The sequence below is a fragment of the Brassica napus genome, chromosome C4 (genome assembly GCF_020379485.1).
Source record: "Brassica napus cultivar Da-Ae chromosome C4, Da-Ae, whole genome shotgun sequence".
In the NCBI taxonomy this organism is placed as follows: domain Eukaryota; kingdom Viridiplantae; phylum Streptophyta; class Magnoliopsida; order Brassicales; family Brassicaceae; genus Brassica; species Brassica napus.
The window spans coordinates 22903567-22929512 of NC_063447.1; the positions used below are offsets into that span (position 1 = coordinate 22903567).

A 25946-nucleotide genomic window follows, 5' to 3' on the forward strand; every position below is an offset into this window, starting at 1 on the left:
ATTCAGGACAGGATGATCAAGGATGCTTGACACATGCAAATTCCTAGGTTCAATATTCTAGTTTGGAAGGCTAGAACAAGCATTAAGAACAATCAATCAATGAATATCACAACTAAGCTATTCTATAGTTGGGGCTAATCCCTCTAACCTATTTGAACCCTGAATCTAACAAGTAAACTACTCAGACATAGCTAAGCAATTCATGACACAAAATATAGATAAAAATTGCATTGAATAGAATAGATGAATCAATGGAGTTCCAATCACAAATCTCTCTATGATCTTCTCTCCTAAAACTCTCTCTCTCTCTCTCTTGCTGAAAGTAAGAATACAATGATGGTTAAAAAATTCTATGTCTCCTAACACTTAGGCAAGTATATAACTATTAGGTTAAAAACTCGTGAGGGGTAGTCTTGTAATTTGGTGAAGCCTTGGGTTTAAAGTCGGCTGGAACCAAGTCGTTTGTTCCGCGTCTCGACATCGATCGATCGGGTAATCTTGTAATTTGGTGAAGCCTTGGGTTTAAAGTCGGCTGGAACCAAGTCGTGTGTTCCGCGTCTCGACATCGATCGATGGTACAAGATGTACATCGATCGATCATAATCTTCAATCGTCAAGGCTTCTCTTCTGTATCGATTGACGGCACTGGGTGTGCATCAATCGTTTGCTTCTTCTGCATATCGACCTCTAATGGTCAGCTCGGATGAAATCTCTTTTAAGCTCCTAAATGCTCCATAATCATCACATTACTCCAAGATACTCGTGAACCTGAAAACATACCTAATAGGATAGAATATATAATATATAGATAGTAAAACACTTATATACCATGGATGAAAATGGGTCAAATCTATGGTATATCACGACTGTACACAATCTTAAGTGATGTGGTATCTATGAGATTGTGGTTTGAATACTGATTGATCTATGGTACTTTACGGGTTATTATTCTTCATGTTATCGTAGGGTTGTTTGGGAATTGAATAGGTTTGGTTTTTGAGAATGGTTACGATTCCATCCTTTTCTAGACAACCCACGAACGGTTCTAATATACAACCGCTTGATTTCTTTTGCAGATGCCTCCACGAACCTGTCAAAAGCCGGTTAAAACCCGAAAGTCACCCGCGAGAACTATGTGCCGCCTCCGAACCACAATGCTCCGGCTTCATACCCATGGCCGCGCAAGGACCAAGAGGGTCAGCCAATCATTATCGACGACCCGATGCTCCTCGATTTCAACTGCGAGGGATGGGACAAGGAGTCTGCGAAACGGTACAACTCACTCCTCAACATCGAGATCCTCCCCACTCGCTTCGGTCACGCAGACACCATCGTCTCCCATGGTCTCGATACTGATGTGTTCGAAACACTCCACGCCATGGGAATTGCTCCTCTCTGCTACCGAACGCATGAACTCTACTCGGATTTGGTTCGCCAAGTGCTCGCTACGGCTCACATCGGGTACGACAATCCCTCCAAGCCAACATATGAGAACTGTTCCTTCTCTTTCATGGCTGACGGCAAGTTCTGCTCTCTCTCGCTCAACAAGCTCAATGAGATCTCCGACGAGCGTAGAGAAGTGGCAATGATTAACAAGTTCACGCCAACATACCGTTTTTGGGACCTCATTTCAAACGGAACATTCACATCCCGAAAGGCGTACCAGTCCAAGATCAGAAACCCTACTCTAAGGATGATTGCGAAGATGGTCTCCAACCTCTTGTTCGCTAAGGATCAGACCTCGAAGGTCACAAAGGGAGAGCTGCAGATGTTATACTCGGGGCTTGAGGACGAGATCCGCAGAGCTAGGGACATCCCAATCCAGCCGGTTAACACCAACCCTGGATACCATCTCATATGGATGCTCTATACACGGTGGGACTGTTTGATGCGAGTCGAGAACAAGTCCGAGGGGAAGAAGGATCGCTGTGGTAGCCTACTCACTACTCTCTTCTACTTTGGGATCGATCTCCGTTTATACGCGGTAACCCATGAGATCGACTACATTGACACCCCTCATCTGATCGCTTGCCACATACTCCGCGACGAGTGCACCTACAAGTTTGCGGACAAGTAGGGCAACGTGTTGTACTGCAAGCTCCCGCAACAACATCTCACCAACTTCAGCACAATCGAGAACATCCGCTTCTTACCTGACCCGGAGTTCCTTTGTGCCGATTCGCGAGCACCACCTCCTGATGACGAGATGGATGAGCCAGAGGACATCACACCAGACCAGGACACCGCTTATGACCTAGGCCCACTCGATGATGACGCAGACGACGCGGCATACCGCCGCTGGATGGTTGATTCGCAGCAAAAGAACAACAGCCTCATGAAGAGGATCCTCAAAGTGATCACCGGAGGTTGTTTCGGCAGTCAAGAAGCCAGGCAGGCCATCCTCACATGAGCAGACTCCGCAGCAATCACATCGTCCGGGCAAGGAACCGGTTGGATCTTCCGGAGCAGGAGAGCGTCTACCACGGAATAGGAGGACAGCTGGTCGGTCTGATAGCAGGGAGTTAGACTGATCCCGCCACATCACCCTATCTCATTGTGTTATCCATCTGAACAATTTATTTTTCCTGCTTTTTATTTGCTTTTATTCGGTTTGTTTAGCCTAGCTCGAATTTATTTTCAAAACCAGGGATGGTGTGAAATAAGTCTGGGGGAGGCGATTGTGTGAAATAATCTCCCTTCTGTTTCTTTTGGCTTTTATGTTTGAGTCTGTCCTTGTGTTTTATCGAGTCAGTCCAAACTCTTGTGGAAATTAGGACCCTATTCTGTGATGATCTTTTAACCACCTTGTGCTTTAACTTTCTTATTCAGTGACCTTAGCAGTGACGAAAGACCCACACTTGGACCCAGAACAATCCTGACTTATCTCACTTGACTCTCCAGAAGATTTCAGCCGATCAGGTTAGACTTAACTCCACCTAACTTGAACCTAATATTGACTGCAATTTCCTCTTTTAAGGGAAACGAGACCTACACTCAGGACTTCTTATTCTCTTCATCCATCTTGCTGATCCTGAGTGACTAGCTCATTTTTAGCTAGTTCCTACCTTGCACCTAAGCCTTTATTCCACCTTCATGCATTATGTTTTCAGTTTCATATGTGCAGATATGTGCAAAAAAGTTGGAGAGGAAAGGATCGACACAGCCTCTTACTCATTATAGTTGCAAGGGTTTGAACAGAACAAGGAGAACAATCAGTTTAAGCAGTCAGAACAACTGCTCCAGAACAGGCAGCAAAGAGCAAGGGAGAACTAGCAGAGTCGCCATCGGCACCAATCATTCCATGCATCATCTCCTTCTCCGTGACACCATCAGCTTGATCTCATCTTTTGTATTCAGTTATCAATATATATATATATATATATATATATATTTCTTTTATACGAGATCATTGTTGGAGAAGGAGGATTAGAACGAGCAGAGGTTAACAGCTGGTTGGACGTCGACCCCCTTGAGCTAATTCAATTGGAGCTAGCCGAGGAAGAATTTATGCTTGACCGAGACTCTGAATGAAAGCTCTCCTTTCGATATCATGAGAACTACGGCAAAAGAACCAATGAAGAGAACCGCTGGGCGATAAGGACAAGGAGAGTTGGTACCAATAATAGGGAGCAAGGGAACAGTCGAAGCGATAGCTCCAGAAGTCAGCAAAACGAGTGAGGGGTTGTGGACATCAATGGATCCATTCTCTCTTGCTATTTTGCGCGATATCCTGCATCCACTACAAAAAAAATTGGTAGCCCCTAAACACTCTTTGACTCCACTATAAAATTAGCCTGTTCACACCTAGCCCGTCTACCCTGAATAATGCATGTGATAAGAGGATCACGCCACTTTAAAATGATTATAGGGAATTCTGTCTCGATAGTGTGCTTTTTCAGGCTTGAGATGTAGAGTATGGAGCTGATCTTTGAACAGCGATCAGTGAAGGTTCTGGCAAAAGTGTGTGGTCCCAGTTGCCTGCTTGTATGGTTCAGAGATTCGTGGTTAAGGTATGGTTATTGAGAATTAGGAGAGTTCACACACTTTCAAACCTTTTCCCTGTTCTTGGTACTTGCCTTGTTCGAGGACAAACAAGGAGCAAAGTCTGGGGGAATTGATGTATGGTGTTTTTGACATCATTGTGTATATGTTTTCTAACTTGTTTTCAGTGTTTTATCGAGTTAGTCTAGTCCTTTTAGAGTTCTTTCAGGTCTAGAGAAGACTGAATAGCTAAAGGAAGAAGCGTGAAGAAATGAGCAAGAATTGGATACTTTCCTCGAAGAACAATCAAGCGGAGCAGTCTGACGGTTGATCCTACCAGGAGCAGCCAGACGATTGTTCTCGACATTTATGGAAGTTTCCATATCTTTTAGAGATTTGCCCTAATTGCCAATTCACTACTCTGAAGTCTAAGGACGCCTCCATATAAAAGCGGCCTCTATATTTTATTTTCGGACTACGCTAATTTTGCAAGAGACGTATACCTATTCTTGTATAATTTCTATTGTAAGGGAGACAGCTCCTCTTCTTGACAGAGAAGATCATCCTGAACCCTGTTGATTTATCGTTGGATTTATATGCAGTATTATTCAGTTATCATGTCTGGTTCATCTTGTGTTATGGCTGAGTAGTCAACTAGCTTGTCTAGGGTTCTAGGTTGTTAACCGCAAGACTAAACATAAATAAGTAAATCTATTGTGTCTTCGTTCATCTCAGCTCTTAATGCTAGCTTTAACCTGATCACTAACTGCTAGATCTTAGGTTTAATCCACTCATTATCCGTGTAGTAGTTTGCTTGATATTGAATGAACAAGCCGCGCATCTCTAGTCAGCGAAAGTAGATACTAGAGTGCTCGGTGAACCTATCGGACTTGATCTCTATTACTTGTGATCGATCCTTGATCCAAACGATAGTTTAGGTATCAAGGTCGAACCGCAAAGGGAACAGCACCACGACAGTGGGTTGTTCTACTAAGAGTGATCCGTGTTCTAGATTGTGTTTTAAGGAGCTTGAATAAATGTTTGGTTGAGCTTGAATAAATGTTTGGTTGAGCTTGACACCCAATGAGAAACCCTAGATCGGCTTATTTCTAATACTGAATTTTAATCATCTGAAATCATTTACTTTACTTGCACATCAAAACTTAATTCAAAACCCCATTTTTAGTTTTAGCTAAGTTGAAATCTTATAAAAATAAAGTGTAGACTGGTCCTCTGAATTGAATCTCAAATACTACAATTAGCACTGTTAACTTGACAGTAGGAAAATTTCAGTTTAAATGTATCACACGACAACCACGATCATCGTGATTTTAGCCAGTATGATTCTACGAAGTGAATCTTGCGGCTCGAAATATGCTCCTAAAAACATAAAATGGCACTCCACAACTATATCCCTAATGTGAGGTAACTTAGATGCAAGATCTAAGTCCTTCCACCATCGGTAAACTTACACGTAATTGCATTGGGAAAGTGAAATCAGGAACGCTTTCTATGAACAAGATTGAAGATAAGTACGTCACCTGGTGAAAGTTTTGAGTTCTTGGATGTAAAGAAACTAGCAGAAATTGAAGTTAAGCTTTGCAAACTTGAGAATGATATCATTGTGACTTTCATCTTGTTCATAATAAGAACTATATTCCCTAGCCACTAGTACTTCTATGTTAATGTATCGAGTGCGTTTTGTATATGCATGAAGAGATGGGGAGAAATAGCACTGGATGCGTTATGGTCATCTAAAGACTCCAAGTGGTTCCGTGTGAAACTCAGCGCTTCGTCCATTATGTCTTCAGAAGGTGTCCCCAGATAAGCTACTTGGAACGATTGTAGCATTCCTCTAACATCTCTGGCTAGAGTCTCCTTGAACCTACTATATATCTTCACCTCTGAATCTATCGAAGGCACTAAAAATAAAAATTATGTCTGTTATGAGTACATGTATGTCAATCCAGGATAACTATTAATCTTACCACTAGACATGTTGTGACCGTACAGTCTGAAGACCTCAAATATAATGGAGATTGTTTCCAAATCATCTTCCCCGGCAATTATGTCATCCAACTTTGGGAAACTGAGGTTAATGATCTCTTCGATCTCCTTGCCAAAATGATAAGAGATTCCGAGGCTAATAAGCAACTGGATGAGACAAATCCTCTCCTTGTCGCTGCTATGAGAAGACATGAAGACATGAGCATGTCTCTTACCAGAGGCTTCATAAATTTAATCCCTTTTTCTAGCTCATCAAATTCCTAAAAAGATACAAAATGGCCTTTCATTTCTTATACAATTGTAATGCATACCATTGAGGATTCTTTGTATAGATGAGCATAAACCATGAAATAACAAATTTCAAAACTAATTGAAAGTATTCCCTTTACCGTTCATTAAAAGGTATAAGTGTTTCTCTTATGTTGTGGGATTTCGTTCATACAATCGGAAAAGTGTTAATTATACGGTAAGGAACAAATATTTGACTTCATAATGAACGTAAGACACTTAATAAGGGTTATATAGGTGTTATTCAAACCGCAAAACGTTGTTTTCGGTTTAAAAACCATATTTCCTCGGAATTTCCTCGGATTATTCCGAGGGAACTTCGAGGAAACCCTCTTCTTCCTCGGAATTTCCTCGTAATATTCCGAGGAAATTCCGAGGAACTAGTGTTTGGGGTTTCAATACGTCAATTTTTTTATAAACGGATCGATCGATGTATATATATATCCAAAAACGCATCGATCGATCACTAAGATGGACCGGACCGTAAGAATGTGATCGATCGATGAGATTATCCCATCGATCGATCGAGAATCTCAAGTGTTCCTCGGAATGTCCTCGGAATGTCCTCGGAAAATCTTGTAAGTTTTTTTATAAACGGATCGATCGATGGATATATGTCCAAAAACGCATCGATCGATCACTAAGATGCACCGGACCGTAAGAATGTGATCGATCGATGAGATTATCCCATCGATCGATCGAGAATCTCAAATGTTCCTCGGAATGTCCTCGGAAAATCTTGTAAGTTTTTTTATAAACGGATCGATCGATGGATATATGTCCAAAAATGGATCGATCGATCACTAAGATGGACCAAAGCGTAAGAATGTGATCGATCGATCCGTATTTGTTCAAAAACGCATCGATCGATGCGTGTGCGGGAAACAGAATTATAAGGCAAAACCCGACCTTTTTTGGATCTAAACCTTAGAACTCTCATCCCCTCCGATTTCCCCTATAATTCGCCCCCCCTTTCTCTCTCTATAATCATCCGATTTGAACAATTTTGGGCTCTATTCCCCTTGATTTTTCGAGCTCTACCTGATTCCTACACTCGTTTTCACCCTAAGACAGGTATACTCCGCGAATCTCCACATTCTGAAATCGTGTTCTTGAGCAATATTTGGGTTTTGTGAATTTCTTATTTCCTTGTTGATTCCTTGATCAAATATGCATGAAACAGATGTTTAAACATGGAATAGAACACAATTGTCTGTGATCAACGAGTTTGGAACACAATTGAGATGATTTAGGGATTGAGAATTTTTTTCAATTTCGTTTTTTTTATCACAACTCGATTTGCCTTTCATTTTCATGTTGCTTTGAGTTCTTAATTGATTATAACCATGTTGAGAGCAATGATTCTATTTTGTAGAGAATGAAGCGCACGAAAACATCAGCAAAGAAGAACACACAAGAAGAGGGTTCGTCTCAGCGAGAGACGCAAAGGCCAAAGAAGTGGGATAAGTCTGATACGACCCACTATAACAACATGAACGAGGTAGCCGTTCCGGCTACACAACTAGCATGTCCTGAGACGATGACAATATTGGGAATCAAAGCAGACATTGAAGGGCTATTCCAGAACATGGGTCTAGGCCAACGATGCAACCTCAAGGAACCCACTTATCCGGAGTTGGTACGCCAGTTCATAGCATCCGCATACGTCAGTCATCCCGATGATAGCCACCAGAAAGGTTTTCTGGCATTCGTAGTGCAGAAAGTATACTATGAGGTATCTTTCACAGACCTCTGCGGACTATTTGGATTGAGTGCGGGGGAGAGGACATCTGGTCTTTATTGGACTTCAGAGCTGTTGAACTTCTAGGAAACGATTGGCACAGGGGTTTATAGATCTTCTCAGGCAAAGGAGTCACTTATCCGGAGCCCAGTACTGAGATATGCGACACGCCTCATTGGCTCATTGCTATACGGGACAACCACAGCCGTATCAGTCACGCAATGGGAGTTGTGCCTCCAGTACCAAGGTGTGAGGCATTTGCTACCGGCATTTGGAAACTCTACATTCCCACCTGCTACTGCCTTCAACATGGGAGCGGTGCTGGCCGCAAACTTAGCAGGATACAAGGGGAAAGTAACCAAATACAAGAGCAATGCATGTGGATTTGGTGCAGTGATTACTCGGATCCTTAGACATGTGGGTGTAGACTGCCAGAACCAGCAGGTAGCACTGGACAGATCAAACAACATTGCTTGGAACTACCTGGATGTCATTTCTTTAGTAAGTAAGGAGTTCATAGCTGGTCCCCACTCGAGGATCGATCGGGATGGTCCTTACGTCTACGTATTCCAGGACCGAGCGAAGAAAACACTCTACTGCCACCTGCCTCAGATCGGCCTGACTGCTCTACTTTCAGAGGCTGCAGTTGAGTTCCTACCCCCTGCTACCGCACTAGTAGACAAGCCATCCTTCTTCACGCCAAAATATCAGACCAAAGGCAAGGCCGTGGTTGATGAAGAAGGAGAAGATGAGGCTGCACAAGCCATTCCAGATGATTCACAACCCCATCAGCTACTCCCATCAGACTCCAGCCAGTACAAGCTGCAAGAGCTTCCACCGAACGCCACTTCGCGCCAGCAACAACATTGGAGAGATCAGAGCATAAAGACAAACAACGACATGCTACACAAGATCTGGGCTGCCATTTCACGTATCAGGCCGTGTCGTTGCCAAAAGGATGATGTAGTTCATCGGGACAACTCTCCATCCAGCTCTGGTTCGGGTTCCAGTGGTACACACAGGGTAAGAAAGAGGTCCGAGAGACCCAACGATGCAGGAACATCTGGAGCAGGAGACGAGGAGTAGGAGCTATCACCGGCCAGTATTGCCATTTGATTTCCGACCGCGCTATTTTATTTTCTTTTTTATTCTAACGTTTTATGGTCTTATTTTATGTTAATTTTGAACTTAGTTTTTTTTTTCTTAATTATGAGTTCGTATTTCTTTTACATGGTTTCTTCGTTTTATTTGGTTGTGTTTTGAGTAGTTTTTAATTCGTATTCAGCTTTGCCTTGCTAGATAAACCAAATAACTAATATCCGAGGAAAGAGGTTATATCAAGTGTTCCTCAGAATTTCCTCGGTATTTCTTAAAAAAAAAAAAAAAAAAATCAATGGTAGTCTGTTTCCGAGTCATCATCACCAGATGAATCTGAATTTGGATCTTGGTGAAACTCTCCAATCACTGGTTCATCCTCTACGTGAACGACGGCTTCCTCTCCAAAGTCGGTTAAATCGACTACAAGGCCAACTCCAGCTAAATCTTCTGCTGCACTTAAGTTGCCGGATGTGCTTGGTTGTAGTGGGTCTTCCAGCTCAGAACTTCCCTGAACTCGGCCTCTCGGGTTGAGTCTTGTAACAGTAACCCATGGATCATCTCTGTTCCTCACCCGGGGGTACTTGATATAACAAACCTGTAACATTTAAAAAAATTATAAATTAATACACATGATGATGAATCATTCTGAATAATTAACATTTAAATACCTGATCGGCCTGAGAAGCAAGAATAAAAGGATCATAATATTGCAGCTTTCGCCTCGAATTTACTGATGTAACACCAAATGCATCTGTTCTCACACCTCGATCTGGAGTGTTGTCGTGCCAATCACAATAGAAAACAGTACAACGCAATCCAACCATGCCCAAATACTTGATTTCCAAAATCTCATGTATGTGTCCGTAGTATACATCATCTCCTGATGCAGAACAAACGCCAGCATCATAAGTAGTACTCGAACGTCTCCTCTTCTGAGTTGTGAATGCATATCCTCGAGTACAAAATCTCGGATATGACTTCACAACAAAGTTTGGTCCAACGACCATCTCACGTATCCAATCGTCAAATGTTTCACCTCTGGCCAAACCAGCAGACACCTATTAATAGCACATATATATATGTTATATCAATAAATGTGAATTAGTATAAATATGTGATAAAATATATTTTAATTTGTTTAAAGCACTCACATAAGTAAACATCCATCCAGTAAATTCTCTCTGCTTCATTTCTTCTAGTTCGTCCTCTGTGGCGTATCTATACTCGAACCGCTTTTCTGCCATGAAAATCCTGTATATGATGACAATAATGTAATTAATTAAGATTTAAATTTCAACTTGTTAAAATAAAAATTTGTAAGCTCATTTATTTACCTCTCATATTGAAGAACGTCTTCGCAGTTGGTGAGCAAATATGTTTGCAAATGACTGCGCTCCTGCTCAGTAAGTCGACGGTCCTTTGGTTTTCCGCTAAGTCGTCCAACGTCTGTGAAAATGTCTGGAACCGTAACATGATATGTTGCCCGTTCGCCTCTATCATCATGCCGAGCAGGTCTTCTGTTTTTGGTCTGAACTTCTGCTGGAAAGTAGTACTCGGCAAAGTTTGAAGTTTCTTCATTGATCATCTGTGCGACTATAGAACCTTCCACCCTACTTAAATTTTTCACCATCTTTTTCAAATGGAACATATACCGCTCATACAGATACATCCATCTATACTGCACAGGACCACCAAGTTCCAATTCTCTTGCCAGGTGAATAACAAGATGCTCCATAACATCAAAAAATGAGGGAGGAAATATCTTCTCAAGGTTGCACTGAATCACGGCTATGTTAGTCTTCAAATTTTCAATACCTTCAAGAGTCACTGATCTCGTGCATAAATCGCGGAAGAAACCACTTATCCCTGCAATTGCTTCATGAACATTTCGTGGTAATAGTTCCTTGAAGGCGAACGGAAGGAGGCGCTGCATCATTACATGGCAATCGTGGCTTTTCAAGCCAGTAAACTTTCCTTCCTTTCTGTCGATACAGTTACGCAAATTTGATGCGTAACCGTCTGGAAATTCCACATCGTTTGAAATCCAATCAAAGAACGCATCTTTTCCCTCTGCATCAAGTCGGTATATGGGAAAAGGAGCCCTACCATTCTCATCAACATGAAGTTCTGAACGAGCACATATATCGACTAAATCCAGTCTTGACTTCAAATTATCCTTTGTTTTACCTTGAACATTAAGGATCGTGTTCATGAGATTGTCAAAAAAGTTCTTCTCAATATGCATGACATCTAAATTATGCCTTAGCAGATGATCCTCCCAGTATGGCAGATCCCAGAAAATACTTTTTTTGTGCCAGTTATGTAGTTCTCCAACAGCATCTACCGGAAAACGCTCATGTCCACCGACGTCTGGCGTCCTTTCTGCACCAAAATCTCTTAGTTGTATCTTCAAATCTTTCCCACAAATTTCCGGAGGTGGACTGTCAAACACCCTCTTGTTCTTCGTAAACAAATTCCTACTCCTACGATATGGATGATCAGGTGGTAGGAATCTCCTGTGACAGTCAAACCAACACGTTTTCCTTCCGTGTTTTAGTTGGAAAGCATCAGTGTTATCTTGACAATATGGACATGATAGCCTTCCATGCGTTGTCCATCCAGACAACATACCATATGCTGGAAAATCACTTATTGTCCACATTAGTACTGCCCGCATTTGAAAGTTTTCTTTACACGAAACATCGTATGTTTCAGCACCTTGAGCCCATAGTTGTTGCAACTCATATATTAGTGGCTGAAGAAACACATCAAGTGATCTCTTAGGATGCTCTGGTCCGGGAACGAGAATCGAGAGAAACAAAAACTCTCGTCGCAAGCACAAGTTTGGGGGTAGGTTGTATGGTGTAAGAATGACGGGCCATAGAGAATACTGTCTTCCACTCTTGCCAAACGGACTGAAACCATCAGTACATAATCCAAGGTAGACATTTCTTCTCTCATACGCAAAGTCGGGATACTTTGATTGGAAATGCTTCCACGCTTTTGCATCTGAAGGATGTCTGATCTCACCATCTGTTGAGTGCTCCGCATGCCATCTCATTGGTTGCGCTGTGCGTTCAGACAGATACAACCTCTGCAACCTTTCCGTCAAAGGTAAATACCACATCCTTTTATATGGCACTGGAACTCTTCCACTCGTATCTTTATAACGAGGCTTTCCACAAAATTTGCATGTAACCCGCTGTTCATCCGCCCTCCAATAAATCATGCAGTTGTCGCTGCATACATCTATTACCTGATACGATAAACCAAGACCAGCTACGAGTTTCTGAACCTCGTAGTATGAACCAGGAGCTACATTATCCTCGGGTAGAATACCTTTTACAAAATCAGCAATCGCATCCACACAGTCTTCAGCCAAATTATAATCTGTTTTAATGCCCATCAATCTTGTAGCAGATGATAAAGCTGAATGACCATCTCTGCAACCTTCGTACAATGGTTGCTTTCCAGCATCCAACATATCATAAAATCTCCTAGCTTCTGCATTGGGTAAATCTTCCCCTCTAAAATGATCATTTACCATCTGCTCAGTACCTACACCATAATCTACATCCGTTCTAATTGGTTCTTCTAATCTAACCGCTGGCTGAGGTTCGCTAGTACTACCATGTTCATAATCAGTTTCCCCATGATGATACCAAATTTTGTAACTTCGTGTAAACCCACTCAAATATAGATGAGTCCAAACATCCCACTCTTTAATAACCTTTCTATTTTTACAATTAGAGCAAGGACATCTTAACATACCTGTTTTTTCTTCCGGTTGTCGGTGAACTAACCCCATGAATTCGGTTATACCTCGTTGGTATTCTTCCGTAAGCAATCTCGTGTTCGGATCCAAATGAGGTCGATCGATCCAAGAACGAAAATAATTTGAAGAAGACATATTTTTTATGAATCAAATTCGTGTGTAAATAGAGTAAGAGGGAGGATGAAGATATGGAGTGAATGAAGAGGAAGAGGAGTGCTTGTATTTATAGTTTAAATCCTGCCGACAGACCGAGGAAATTCCGACGGAATTCCGACAGAAAAGGCTAGTTCGTCGGAATTTCCTCGGAATTTTATAAAATCCCCCAACGGCTCTCCAACGGCTATAATATTTCCTCGGAATTCATCGGTTTTTTCCGCGGAACCCATTTTCCCTCGGAATTTCCTCGGAATATTCCGACGGATCGATATTTCCTCGGAATTCCGTCGGTATATTCCGAGGAAATTCCGAGGAAACCGAATTTTGTGCTTCCTCGGAATTTCCTCGGAAATTCCTCGGGATATTCCGAGGATTTCATTTTCCGTCGGAATGTCCGTCAGAATACCGCTGTTTTCTTGTAGTGTATCTTCACCTCTGAATCTATCGAAGGCATCTAAAAATAAAAATTATGTCTGTTATGAGTACATGTATGTCAATCCAGGATAACTATTACTCTTACCACTAGACATGTTGTGACCGTACAGTCTGAAGACCTCAAATATAATGGAGATTGTTTCCAAATCATCTTCCCCGGCAATTATGTCATCCAACTTTGGGAAACTGAGGTTAATGATCTCTTCGATCTCCTTGCCAAAATGATAAGAGATTCCGAGGCTAATAAGCAACTGGATGAGACAAATCCTCTCCTTGTCGCTGCTATGAGAAGACATGAAGACATGAGCATGTCTCTTACCAGAGGCTTCATAAATTTAATCCCTTTTTCTAGCTCATCAAATTCCTAAAAAGATACAAAATGGCCTTTCAAGAATCATTTAAAAAAAATATTTGAAAGGGGCATATCCACTTACATCGCCGATGAGGGGAACAGAGAGGAAGTGATCTCCCCAAACAGAGGGAGAAAAGGGCTTCAAAGGACGACTATTCTTAAGATCAGCACTAGTAGTAGCCTTAGCACAGAACAAATGGTGTGTCATGGGTTTCAGTGCAAGAGAAGGGCGAGGAAAGATAGAGAGGCTGGTATTAAGATAGAGAGCGACTTGGTGAACTTGAGAAAAACTTGAGAAATCATTCTTGCTGATTCTATTTTTAGTCACAGCCAAAGCCACAGAGCAGATTCAAGCACTCTGTTTTTATGTTCAGTTTCTACTTCAAAACCTTTTACATGCCTGCCCTTATTAAAGCATGTAAGCTTACATGGTCAATCTTTAACGTATTGAAATTACGGATAGAGACGCATGTAAGCTTACATGGTCAATCTTTAACGTATTGAAATTACGGATAGAGACATCTTAACCTTACCGTCTGGATTATTATCCCTCCCCATTATTGAAACCTTAATCAATGAGTAGACTTGTTGCCTTATCCGAAATGATTATTTAAATTCTATTTTAAACCCTCATCTCATGTTTCTTTCTGACATGATCCAATATCTAATCCTAATGTTAGAGTTGGATTAATATATAATAAATGGTTGAAATTTTGTTACATACTAGGATTTATACTCATTTATGTGTGAATATGTATTAATAACTAGGGCATTAACATGATTGTCAGATTGATGGATACATTTTTTTTAAACTATTATATTACTCAAACTTGAGCAAACTTGAGGTATTTTGGATAACTAGAGTAAGATAAAATAACAAACAAAACAAAGAGCCTTATGAAAAGACCTAGAACTTCTAACTAAAAAATCAGCAGTTTCATTTTGTCCTCGAATAATGTAGGATAGCCTGAAATCGTTGAATCTTCTCTTCACTTCTTGTGTCTCCTTTAGCTATGTTGAAAAATTTGTGCATGAAGTTCCTTTATCAACTCAATCAAATCAGTACAATCTGTCCTAAAATGCTAACATTTTGAATGGTGCAGCATGTTGTCCATTGCCCAGTATAGCGCTTCTAGCTCTAAATGCAAGGAAAATTCTCTTCTTCTTTGATTTCTTATACCCATAAGTTGTGTTTGTCCAGAGGTATCTTTCCAAACCCATCTGCATCCACTGAAGATTGATGTACATGGCCAAGAACCATCCACCATGCATATATTCTTAAAGCATAAGCCTTGAGATGTTATTATTGGTGTTGTAGTCAACCAGCCTCTGACCAATTTGCCGTGAACTATGTTTGACATTCTCCTTCTGCATATCTGACTAGTTCAAGTGGGTCTCTATCTATTCCTTTAAATAGTTTATCATTCTTTGCTTGTCAGAGATATCAAATTATCCATGGAAAAGGGTCTTTGTCCATTTATGGATCTTCAATAATATTCTTCTTCCAAAAAGATAGTCCTTGTTAGTATATATGCTGGACCAGAGAATATATTTGGATGAGACGGTGTAGCTGCAAGACCAAACACTTGAACTGTCGGTGGACATTCAAAGATAGCATGAGTTCCTGACTCATCTGGATCCCCACACTTTGGAAAAATAATTGTAAGACCCGTTTCTCCTCTCTCGAGAACGGCATGTTATGTACCATAAAATGTCAAATTAAACCGATTTATAAAAACCGAATAAAATATTAAACCTTTTAATAAATTAATCCGAAATAAAATGAATTTGGCATTTAAAATCAAATAGGTTGAATCAAAAAGTTGTATAAAACATTAATGAAAACCGTAATAAAATCACAACAATCGCAAGCACACTTAACTCTGGAGTTCTAAATGTATGTGTGACCGAAAAGGTAAGTGCACTTTGGTGACATGGGTATCCAAATTAAATATCTTAAGCTTTTCAACATATACCGCAAACTGGGATGTTACAATTCACCCTCTCTCAAAGAACGCAATGTCTCCGTTGCGCCCCAGGATTGTTACCAATGTTAGTGTGAGCCCTCACTGACTCCAACTTGTTTGGGTTTGGCTCTGATACCACTTGTACCGCACCGTCAGTCGCACGGATTGGAGTCCACGGGCCGAGAGAGTGGATGTGGGAGGCCCATTAGCCATAGGCGGTCGCGGTGTTACAATATTATCACATCGCATGTGGCGACAATTCAAGTTCCTGGTGACTGCTACATGTCCTGAGAGTAACTGCCATATAAGATGACGAATCTTTTGTGGAGCATTTACCTTCCAAGCAAAGGATTGGAACTAAGTGTATAATAATTTCCACGCAAAACACGGGCCAGAAGAGAGTCTGGAAATTGTATCAATCTCCACAACTGTTTCGCCAGCAAACTACATTAAACTCCTAAAACCAATGCCTCCCTCTTCTCTTGATAAACACAACTTTTTTCCATTTTTCCAATTAAATCCACGCTTTGGGGGGGGGGGGGGGGGTTTGAACTCCACCAGAATCGTGCAATGACAGTTGCAAGTTTTTCGCCGACCCACAATGAGAGTAAGAAGCTGGACATCACATAAGTCGGAAGATATTGTTGGGAGCACTTTAACCTTCCAATTTAACCTATCCCATTTCAACTTGACTGCAAACCATTAGAGCTTCACTGTTTCCCGAATTTTAGGAACCAAGCACGTCCACCGCAGTCTAATTTTGAGGTTCTGTTATGTTTTGTACAAACTTTAGTCCAGTGCAACTTTACTACGTCGGTAATTAAAGATTAGGATGCACTTTGACAGGGTGGCAATAACAATCTGGGAGATTATATGTAAGGTGCTGGAGCAGTCAAAAGGAGCCAGATTCCCCGAGTTAAGATAAACCTCGTAGATCATGGTAGCTGTGTTGGCGATGAAGCAGTTGAAGGTGGACTAGCTGATGCAACTGCTCCAGGTCACAACTCTGTTAATGGAAGGGAGAGGGGAGTAGTCACCAGTTAAGGAAGATGGTTGCTCTGGAAAGAAGGCACCTACTCAGTTAAGGAAGATGATTGCTCTGGAAAGAAGGAACCAAAGTTACAAGACATGATGACGTTTACATTGCATTTCCAGACATTATCAAGTCCGACTACTTCAAAACTTTTATGTCAGTGGTTTCCTTGGGTTTTTTAAACTCTACCATATCAGACTTCTTCAGTTATAAAATAAGGCGTCATGTTTGCCAAAAAGACTTTTTTCCCTAGCAAACCATAATCAAATATTAAGCAATTAGTGGAGACGATGGACTGATTCGAAAGGCATATATACGAAAACCAAACATTGTTCTTAGATTTTACATTAACAAATCTCACTAATTTGAAAGTTTTATGTCATTGGTTGTTCTAGCGTAAGACATCCAGTTTGCAAACCCATTACCCTTTCCAAACAAAAATAATCAAATAGTAAGCAATTAGTGTAGGATGGACTGATGCCAAATGCATATTCACAAAAAAGCAAACATTGTTCTTACGTATTAGTAATACATTACGAGGACAAAACAATCACATAACACACTCCTACACAAATTTTCAATTACTCAGTAGCTATGCAATTAAATTTTATTTTTGTTCGGTCGATTCATAGGTTCTTAAAATTCTCTGCTATGTTATTGCGGTCACTCTAATATATTGTTTCATAATTACAGAACAAGTTCGTAGTTTTTTTCCCGTCAAGTAAACAAAACTAAATTTTACCAGTTCAAAATGCGAAGCAAATATTCCTCAAATCTTAATATTACAATCATAATAGTTGTATAAATTAAAAAGATTTTTTTTTTTAACTATACGGGTATATCATTTCTAACAAAATAAAAAAGCAATGGTAAATATTAATTTAAGCTGAGTAAAACGTATATAAAAATTTAAATTTATTTATATTTTTTTCGCTTGCTCACCCGCTCGTAGCGGGCTTAACCCTAGTAAATATATCTTCACCATATTTGTGATTTTGTTTCTGAGAAGAAAATAAAATTTGACGCGAACAACATGAAACAAAAAGGTGGCCTTTACATAGGGCCCAAATCCAATCTTTTTTATCTTGGGCCAGATTAAATTTTCTTAAATTTTCATTTAGCCCTAGCAACTTTAAAATAGATTTGATTACACACCGAACGGTGAAATCGATATAATTTAGACCAGTTGGTGTCATTGCTAGTACATTTTAATACTTTGTATGATTTCATATATATTACCCTATAGTCAGTCTGTGTACCTAAGAAACGTTTTTCCTTTTATGAAAGTGTCAAATTTGTAAAAGTTATTTGGTACAAAAAGATACTACTAGTTTACAGAATATACATTAATGTCAATATAAGTTTGATACTAATCTCTACTATTAAACTAGATTTTGTGAGAATTAACAAACTTTATTACATTATACCTTTTTTTTAATTACATAACATTATAACTTTAGCTTCTTCTAACAACAGTTTTCTGAAAATGTCACCAAAAATGGTGGCCTTATTAACAGAAACATCAAGAATTATGTATAGTACAGTTAGACGTTGTGGGAGTTCGTTGGGTCATTTTCAGTGTGTCATAGTAGGGATGTCAATTAGACGGGCTGGGCGGATTTGGGCGTGTCCAGATGGACTTATTTTTTGGGCGTTTTTGGTCAAAGCCCAAATAGGACCATGTCCAAATAAGACCATGACCAGTTGGACTGCCCATGGGGTCCAGACGCCCACTTAATGTAAAAAGTTTAATTTTCAATTTAAAAGATGTACAGATTCTAAATTTAATATGTAACATCTTAAACTTAATTAAACTTCATGTTCTACGAAAGATACTTAGACTTAAACTCCATGTTTTACATAAAGGTACTTAAACTTAGAGTTAAACATCATGTCTTACAAAAGATAATTAAATTTAGAATTAAACTTGATTCACTTCTTCTTCTTCTTCTTCTTCTTCTTCTTCTTCTTCTTCTTCTTCTTCTTCTTCTTCTTCTTCTTCTTCTTCTTCTAAACATGAACAAACACAAACAAATGAGACAGCAACATGGACAAGTGAACAAGTTAATCCACACAAGTCTATTTAGTTAATCATGCAAGCAAATCAGTATAAAAATCACAGCAGTCAAGTAAAGAGACATATCAACAATACAACCAAGTAAAGATACATATCTACAAACATTTCAGTATAAAAATCAGTAGTATATCAGAAAACTTACACATCACTTCAAACCCACGCAGCCAATTTCTTGTACAAATGAGAGCTAGTACATTTGATGGAAGAAGTCGGCTCCTATACTTGCTAATAACACGGCTTCCAATGCAGAATGACGACTCAGAAGACACAGTTTTAATGGAAATTGAAAGAACATTGCACTTGTAGAATCATCTTGTACATGATTAGGACCATGATCATCTTCATTCTGATCCATCATCTCATCAACAATCAAATATAATCATCATCATTTAGGTTTAAATCATCCTCATCCATCTGAACAAATGAGATTAAAGATAACCATTACACCAATACACACGATTAAATGAAAACATATTCAAAACTGAAACATTAACAAGATTGAAACATATTTATCTCCACTAAAGAAAGGTCCCTCAGAAGAAAAACTCATATGAGGCAAAAGAGAACATGAACCACTAAATGAGAACATGAACCAAATAAAAAGTAATGATGTTGGCACCACTACAAGAAAATGTCTCATATATAGCATGATGAAAACGCTATTAGAAGATAGCACAGCGTTATCGCGAACGCTGTATCTTCCCCCGCAATCTTTTCTCGAGCATTTTAGATAGCAATTTTTTTGTATGCTATTTTAATGTATTATTTCAATAGCGTTTTGTTATATATGCAATTATATAACTTATAATAGCATATAATAATTGCTGTGATAGTGTAGATAGAAAATAAAAAAAATTATAAAAAAAAAATGTATATTTTAAAATTGTATATATCGAAATTGTTTACTAAATAACCAAAAACAAAACCAAAAATCTAAACCATAACTAAACCAAAACATAAACCTATAGCTAAACCAAAACATAAACCTAAAGCTAAGTCTTCACTATCATCGCTATGACCACCAAGATGATAATAGTGGAGTACAAGTGTCTTGAAGATCTATCTGATGCCAAGTGTTCTTCACCTTCCAAAGCTACACCTAAAATTTCAGAACCTAAAGATCTATCTCCTAGTGCCGCACCACACCACGATTCGCATCCCCACAGCACGACGCCTTGCCTCCTTTGACGTCAAGCTTCTTGCACCAGACTTATAAAGGGGAAATGATGTTAAGCAGAGAGCCAAGGAGAGTGAGCCTGACAAGAACTCATTATGGAAGAGTTGTTATACTCGACGTAATCATGATCGACTATTTTCTGGTTTAAAAAAAGAACAAAGCAATTAAGTCTTTTCAAAGCATCATGATCTTTGTAACTAGAGATTTGGCCAAGAGATATACCTTTGGAAGTTCGTCAACTTCTTCATCAATCCCTGCAACATCACAAAATTCATCAATCGCATATGTCTTCTCTCTGTCTCATCTGTCTTCCTTCTTATGTGTTCTCCTCCACATCACTTAAGCATCTGCTTCTTGTCGTGGCTGTGGTTCCAGTTCTGTAGTGTATCATCAAACAAACTGTGCTTTGAGAATAAGTAGGAACAAGTCAAGAAAATTTAACTCAAATAAAACAAGCCATTCACGCAATTGTTTTCAATTGACATGTAACTTTGAAGTATGAGAAGGAACACACAAACTCACAACTTCCCTAGCTAAGGAAACATGGCATTGTCAACGGAAAGCGTTTAAGATCACTGAGAAGACCTAAGTGAAGCTTCCTTCGCCGCACACTGAAATACTCAGTCATTGGGACCATGAGAGAAATCAACAAATCAACAGCCACAAAATATATCAGCAAGAAGCAGAATCATAAGCGAAGTGGAAGATTGATACCAGTTTTTTGGGACCGGCGAGCCTCCATCTGTTCTTCACGAAGCTGAAGAGACCAAAGAGGATTCACGCCGACCAAACCGAGATATCTGTCTTCTCTCCGTACACCACCACCACCATTTCGTTGTAGTCGTTACCACTCAAGCTTCTCTGTGACAGATCTAGATACATAAACACTGTAACAAATCGAACCCTAATCGCAAAAGCCCCAATCAAAACACTAAACCTGAAACAAATCAAAACCCTCATTGCAAACGCCCCAATCCAAACCCTAAAACTGAAACAAATGGAAACCCTAATCGAAAACATGGGTTGATGACTGGAGTGAATCTCACCGTCGTTGTCTTTGAGCGGTGATGGGTTGTTGTTCTGGGTACCGTTGGGTTCGAATTCGGCTGCAGAGGGGAGAGGCGTTCTCGGGAGGTGACGACGGTGACGAACTCAGACCGGTCTTTTATTTTTCCTCCTGTCATCTCTCTGTCTCATCTCTCTGTCTCATCTCTTATCTTTCATCTCTCTGTCGTGTTTCAGAAAAAGAATGGAGAGGATCAGAGGAAGAGTTGAGATGAGAAGAGAAAAAGACCGGTATCTTCTTCTTCCTCATGCAATCTCTCATCTCTCTCTGTCTCATCTCTCTGTTGTTTTTTTTTTCTTCTGAACTCAGATATGTCGTGTTTGAGAAGACAAAAGGAGAGGACAAAACACAATCTTCACCTTTGGAATAAAAAAATTAAGGATAGAGATTGCAATCCTTGTGTATTCTTTTCAACCAATAGATTTTCTTTTTCTTTTTATGTATAAATATTTATAGAATAATTGTTATGTTTATATTTGAAGGCAAGTGAACTAAAGTGAGAGGGAAAATGAAATTAGAGTAAGAGAGAAAAGATAGCGTTTTAACGAATAAAGATATTATATATGCGGCTTTTTATAGCGCTATCTTAAATAATGAGTTATGTCAAAGATAGCATTTTTGACCAGAATGCTATCTTTGCCCCTCCCCTTGTAGTGTTGGTATAAACAACACACTATTTTGTTCGTTTTTTATAGGAGAACCTCCCGGATAAACCTCAGGTCATGAGTAGCATCAGGTCCAGGCTTAGAGAAACCATCAGGTATAAATGCCTCGTAGATTGAATTAGCAGAGGCATTTCCTCCAATTTGAATCATAGAATCGACTTCTTCATCTGACCATTCATCTAATGTCACAGATAAGACCTAGAAACAACCTCTCAAACTATCAATAAACTTGGGAAAAGATTCTCTGTCAAGAAGCAAGTGTACCAACGGTTATGTAAAATAGAAGGAGAAGGAAAGAGTCATTCATCACCTTTGAGATATGAGTGCTGAGGCTTCTGTGGACACCGCAACATTTTAAGCATATGAACACTCCGATATTTGCTGACCTGTAATAATGTCAGTTATTGATTACACAAACCAAGATTTGGTATAAGGATACGGTTGCACTGCTAACTGTTAAAGAGCCACACAACGGTAAAAGATAATACTCATTTTTAAACAGGGATGACATACGCCCAGTTTGGATCAGGGGCAGAATCGGTTATCAGATTGAGTTAAAAGCTCCCTTATTCTCCTTTTGCCTGTGAAACAACAATGTGAATGAGTCACAAACCAGTGGAGATTTATAAAACTCTTACACCACAAAACCTTTTTTGTGAAGTTTCAAGCCAGAACTACAAACATCATACGAGTATAGGAACACGCAAAAACAGAAATGGTTTGAAAATAAAGAAGAAGCAATACCTGAGCCAGGCTTTCCAAGTCCGGCTGCAGAATAACTCATTGCTCTTCTAAGAAAGCTAACACAGAACAAAGCAAACAATCACGCAAAACCATGTTAGAAAATACCAAAAAAGTTTCTTCATTCTTAAAGAGACCATGATCAAATTATGCTTTGCAAAATTTCAAGAACATATTCTTTTCAGTACCAGCTAGACAAAGGGATAATAAACCCAAATGTAAATATAGATATCAAACTGAGAAAGAGCAAACAAAAAAATTCGAATTTTCTCGTTGAAATGGCCAAACAATCCGAAAAGATGGATCTTTTTATCCATTCCTGACATGGGTTGAGACGTCTGGCTTTGTTGTGGCGTCGCTTGCTCCTCATCATCCGAGTAATCCACGAGACTCAACGGCGGTGGGTTCGAGGTTTTATCGGCGGCGGAAGTGTTTCTGTTCACCGACATGATTTCTTGGGAGAGAGAGAGAGAGTGGTCTTTCTTTTGGGACTTTTGAGCTTTGAGAGCAAAGAAAATTGTTAGAGAGATAAGTTATCGTCTAGGGTTTATCAAGGGGTAATCATTTCCTTTTTGGTGCATTACTCCATTATATCCTAGATATTCGCTATATCTCCCACTCTCTCTAAAATGGAAGTTTTTCAAATTTCAAAAATTGAAATCTTCCATTTAGTCTCACACGATCTCTCTTTCCTTTTCTCTGATGTCGGCACGTATTGTCCACGCAAGATTTGTTTGGGCCGAATCTTCATTGTTCCACTGTGACATTTGATGACATAGACTAGTAGCATTTACTCAATGACTTTTGCTGACACAACCACTTAGACAAAAGAACATTTAGTACGTCAAACATGCAAGAAATGAGAGAACACGTGTCACACAGGTTAATTATCAATTCTTTAAGTACAGAAAGATTTCTGTTTAACCTTTTCCTGTTGACAACCGTTCGTCGAGTGATCCAGAGGCTGACATAGCTTATGCTACAGATGCACCCTTCTGCTCTACTAGATCATCATCTGATCATCAGGCTTAATTCATGTCTAGCTTTCACACAAATATGCCTTTATCATGTCCTGACTCAGTTTTCAACCTTTATTTGTCATGAGTGAGCTGGGGGTTGTTACTTCTTTTCTTCTTTTTCTTTTTCTTTTCTTTCTTTTTCTCTTTTCTTTTCTAAGAGTTCTCTTGTGCTCCCTTTTTGATGATGGGAAACACAAAACATCTTCTTCCCCTTGTTACTTGATTGCTCTCTCGATGCGAAACCTGTACCTTTTGAGATCATGACGGCATATTTGGCAGCTCTTTTCCACTACTCATTTTTGATGTAAGACAAAATCTGAGCTTTGGGTGCCTCTACATCAGCCCTTCCGTCAACCCCTATACACTTATACAAACTTGTTACATCTCACAAACCCCCAATGGAGTTTCGAAGAGTAACAAAACGGTTAAGATGTAGAGGTTTAGTGAAAAGGTCAGCTAGTTGTAATTCTGTGACAACGTGTTCAATCACTACCTGTTGTTCATCGACTAGTTCCCTGATGAAGTGATGTCGAATGTCAATGTGCTTGGTCCTTGAGTGTTGCACCGGGTTCTTTGATATGTCGATTGCACTCTTGTTGTCACAGTAGACCAGGAATGATCCAGTATCCATGCCATAGTCAGCAAACATTTGCTTAATCCACATCAGCTGCGTGCAGCAACTCCCCATAGCAATGTATTATGCCCTGCCATAGACAATGATACAGAGTTTTGCTTCTTGCTCAGCCATGCAACCAGGTTGTTTCCGAGAAAGAAACATCCCCCACTGGTACTCTTCCGGTCGTCTACACTTCCAACCCAGTCTGCATCATAGTATCCAGCAAGATTTCCATTCGATCCCTTTGAGTAGTAATCCCAAGGTTAATCGTGCCTTTGACATTTCGAATGATTCTCTTAGTTGCCTCTAGGTGAGACTTCTTCGGTTTTGCTTGATACCTAGCACATATCCCCACACTTAGCCTTAGATCTGGTCGACTAGCCGTAAGGTAAAGTAAGCTCCCGATCATTCCTCTGTACAGCTTCATGTCCACTGGTTCACCCTCATCATCTTTGCAGCTTTTGTTGGTAGAGCTCATCGGAATTTTTGCCTCCTTGCAGTGATCCAGTTGAAACCTTTTAAGTAGTGCCTTTTCATAGGTACTTTGCGAGATGAAAACACCTTCCTCTGTCTGCTGAATTTGCAACCCAAAGAAATATTTGAAAGCATCTACAAGTCGTTTAGATGTTCCTCCAAAGATGATGTCGTCAACATAGATCTGAACCACCAGCATCCATGTTTCATTCTTCAGCACAAACAGTGTATTGTCAACACTTCCTCTGATGTAGCCTTTGTCAACCAGAAAGTTTGTCAGCCTTTCATACAATGCTCGAGGTGCTTGCTTCAACCTGTATAGGGCTTTGTTGAGTTTGTACACATACTCAGGATTAGTTGCATCTTCAAAACCCATAGGCTGATGTACATACACTTCCTCAGACAATACCTCATTCAGAAATGCACTCATAACATCCATTTGGTACACTGTGAAGTTCATGATACATGCCATACCAATGAACAGTCTGATAGATTCCAATATAGCCATTGGAGCAAATGTTTCTTCAAAATCAACTCCCTTGATTTGCGAATACCCCTGGGTCACCAATCTTGCTTTGTTTCTGACCACAATTCCATTCTCATCAATCTTGTTCTTGAAGATCCACTTAGTTCCAACTATGTGACCATCAGCTGGCTTCTCCACAACCTCCCATACATCATTTCTGATGAAGTGTTCTAGTTTCTCCTGCATGGCTTGGATCCAGAACTCATCTAAGAATGCTTCGGTGTGGTCTTTCGGCTCAATATTTGAGACAAAACATGCAGACTGTACCATTTCTCTGAAGTTGATCTTCACACCTCTTGTTCTTCTTCCTTATTTCACCTTGCCAATAACATCACTTGATGAGTGATTTCGTTGAAAATTTGGAGTACTCATCTCCTGAGTTAAATCTGAAGGTGGCAATGTGTCATTCGTTGATTCAATTGATGAATTCTTTGATGCATCCGATGGTGTATCTGTCTTCTGTTCCTCATTGTTTTCCGATTGAACTGTTGTGACATCATCGAACACGACATTTACTGACTCCATGATCATCAGGGACCTCAAGTTGTAGACTCTGAATGCTGAGCTGTTCGCTGAGTACCCGAAGAACATGCCTTCATCGCTTCTTGCATTAAACTTTCCAAGATGCTCTTTGTCGTTCAGAATGTAACACTTGCACCCAAAAACGTGAAAGTAGCTGAGGTTTGGTGTTTTACCTTTCCACAGTTCATACGGAGTCTTGACAGTTCCTCTCTTGTCATATACACGGTTTA

The 25946-nt window shown here is 39.9% G+C and overlaps 1 long non-coding RNA gene and 1 pseudogene across 4 annotated transcripts; both read right to left on the bottom strand.

Moving 5' to 3' along the window:
* Positions 1-5284: 5284 nt before the first annotated feature.
* On the bottom strand, positions 5285-14182 carry LOC125575466 (annotated as a pseudogene).
* Positions 14183-19765: 5583 nt separating this feature from the next.
* On the bottom strand, positions 19766-22619 carry LOC106396480. Of its 4 annotated transcripts, XR_002657511.2 has the most exons (6): positions 22563-22619; positions 22129-22204; positions 20802-22016; positions 20610-20698; positions 20310-20464; positions 19766-20226 (listed from the first exon to the last, which is right to left on the bottom strand). It is a non-coding gene; the product is annotated as an uncharacterized LOC106396480 (long non-coding RNA). The 4 variants fall into 4 exon arrangements; XR_007321887.1 differs by lacking the exon at positions 20610-20698; XR_007321885.1 differs by having other exon boundaries at positions 20310-20698.
* Between the last annotated feature and the right edge of the window lie 3327 nt (positions 22620-25946).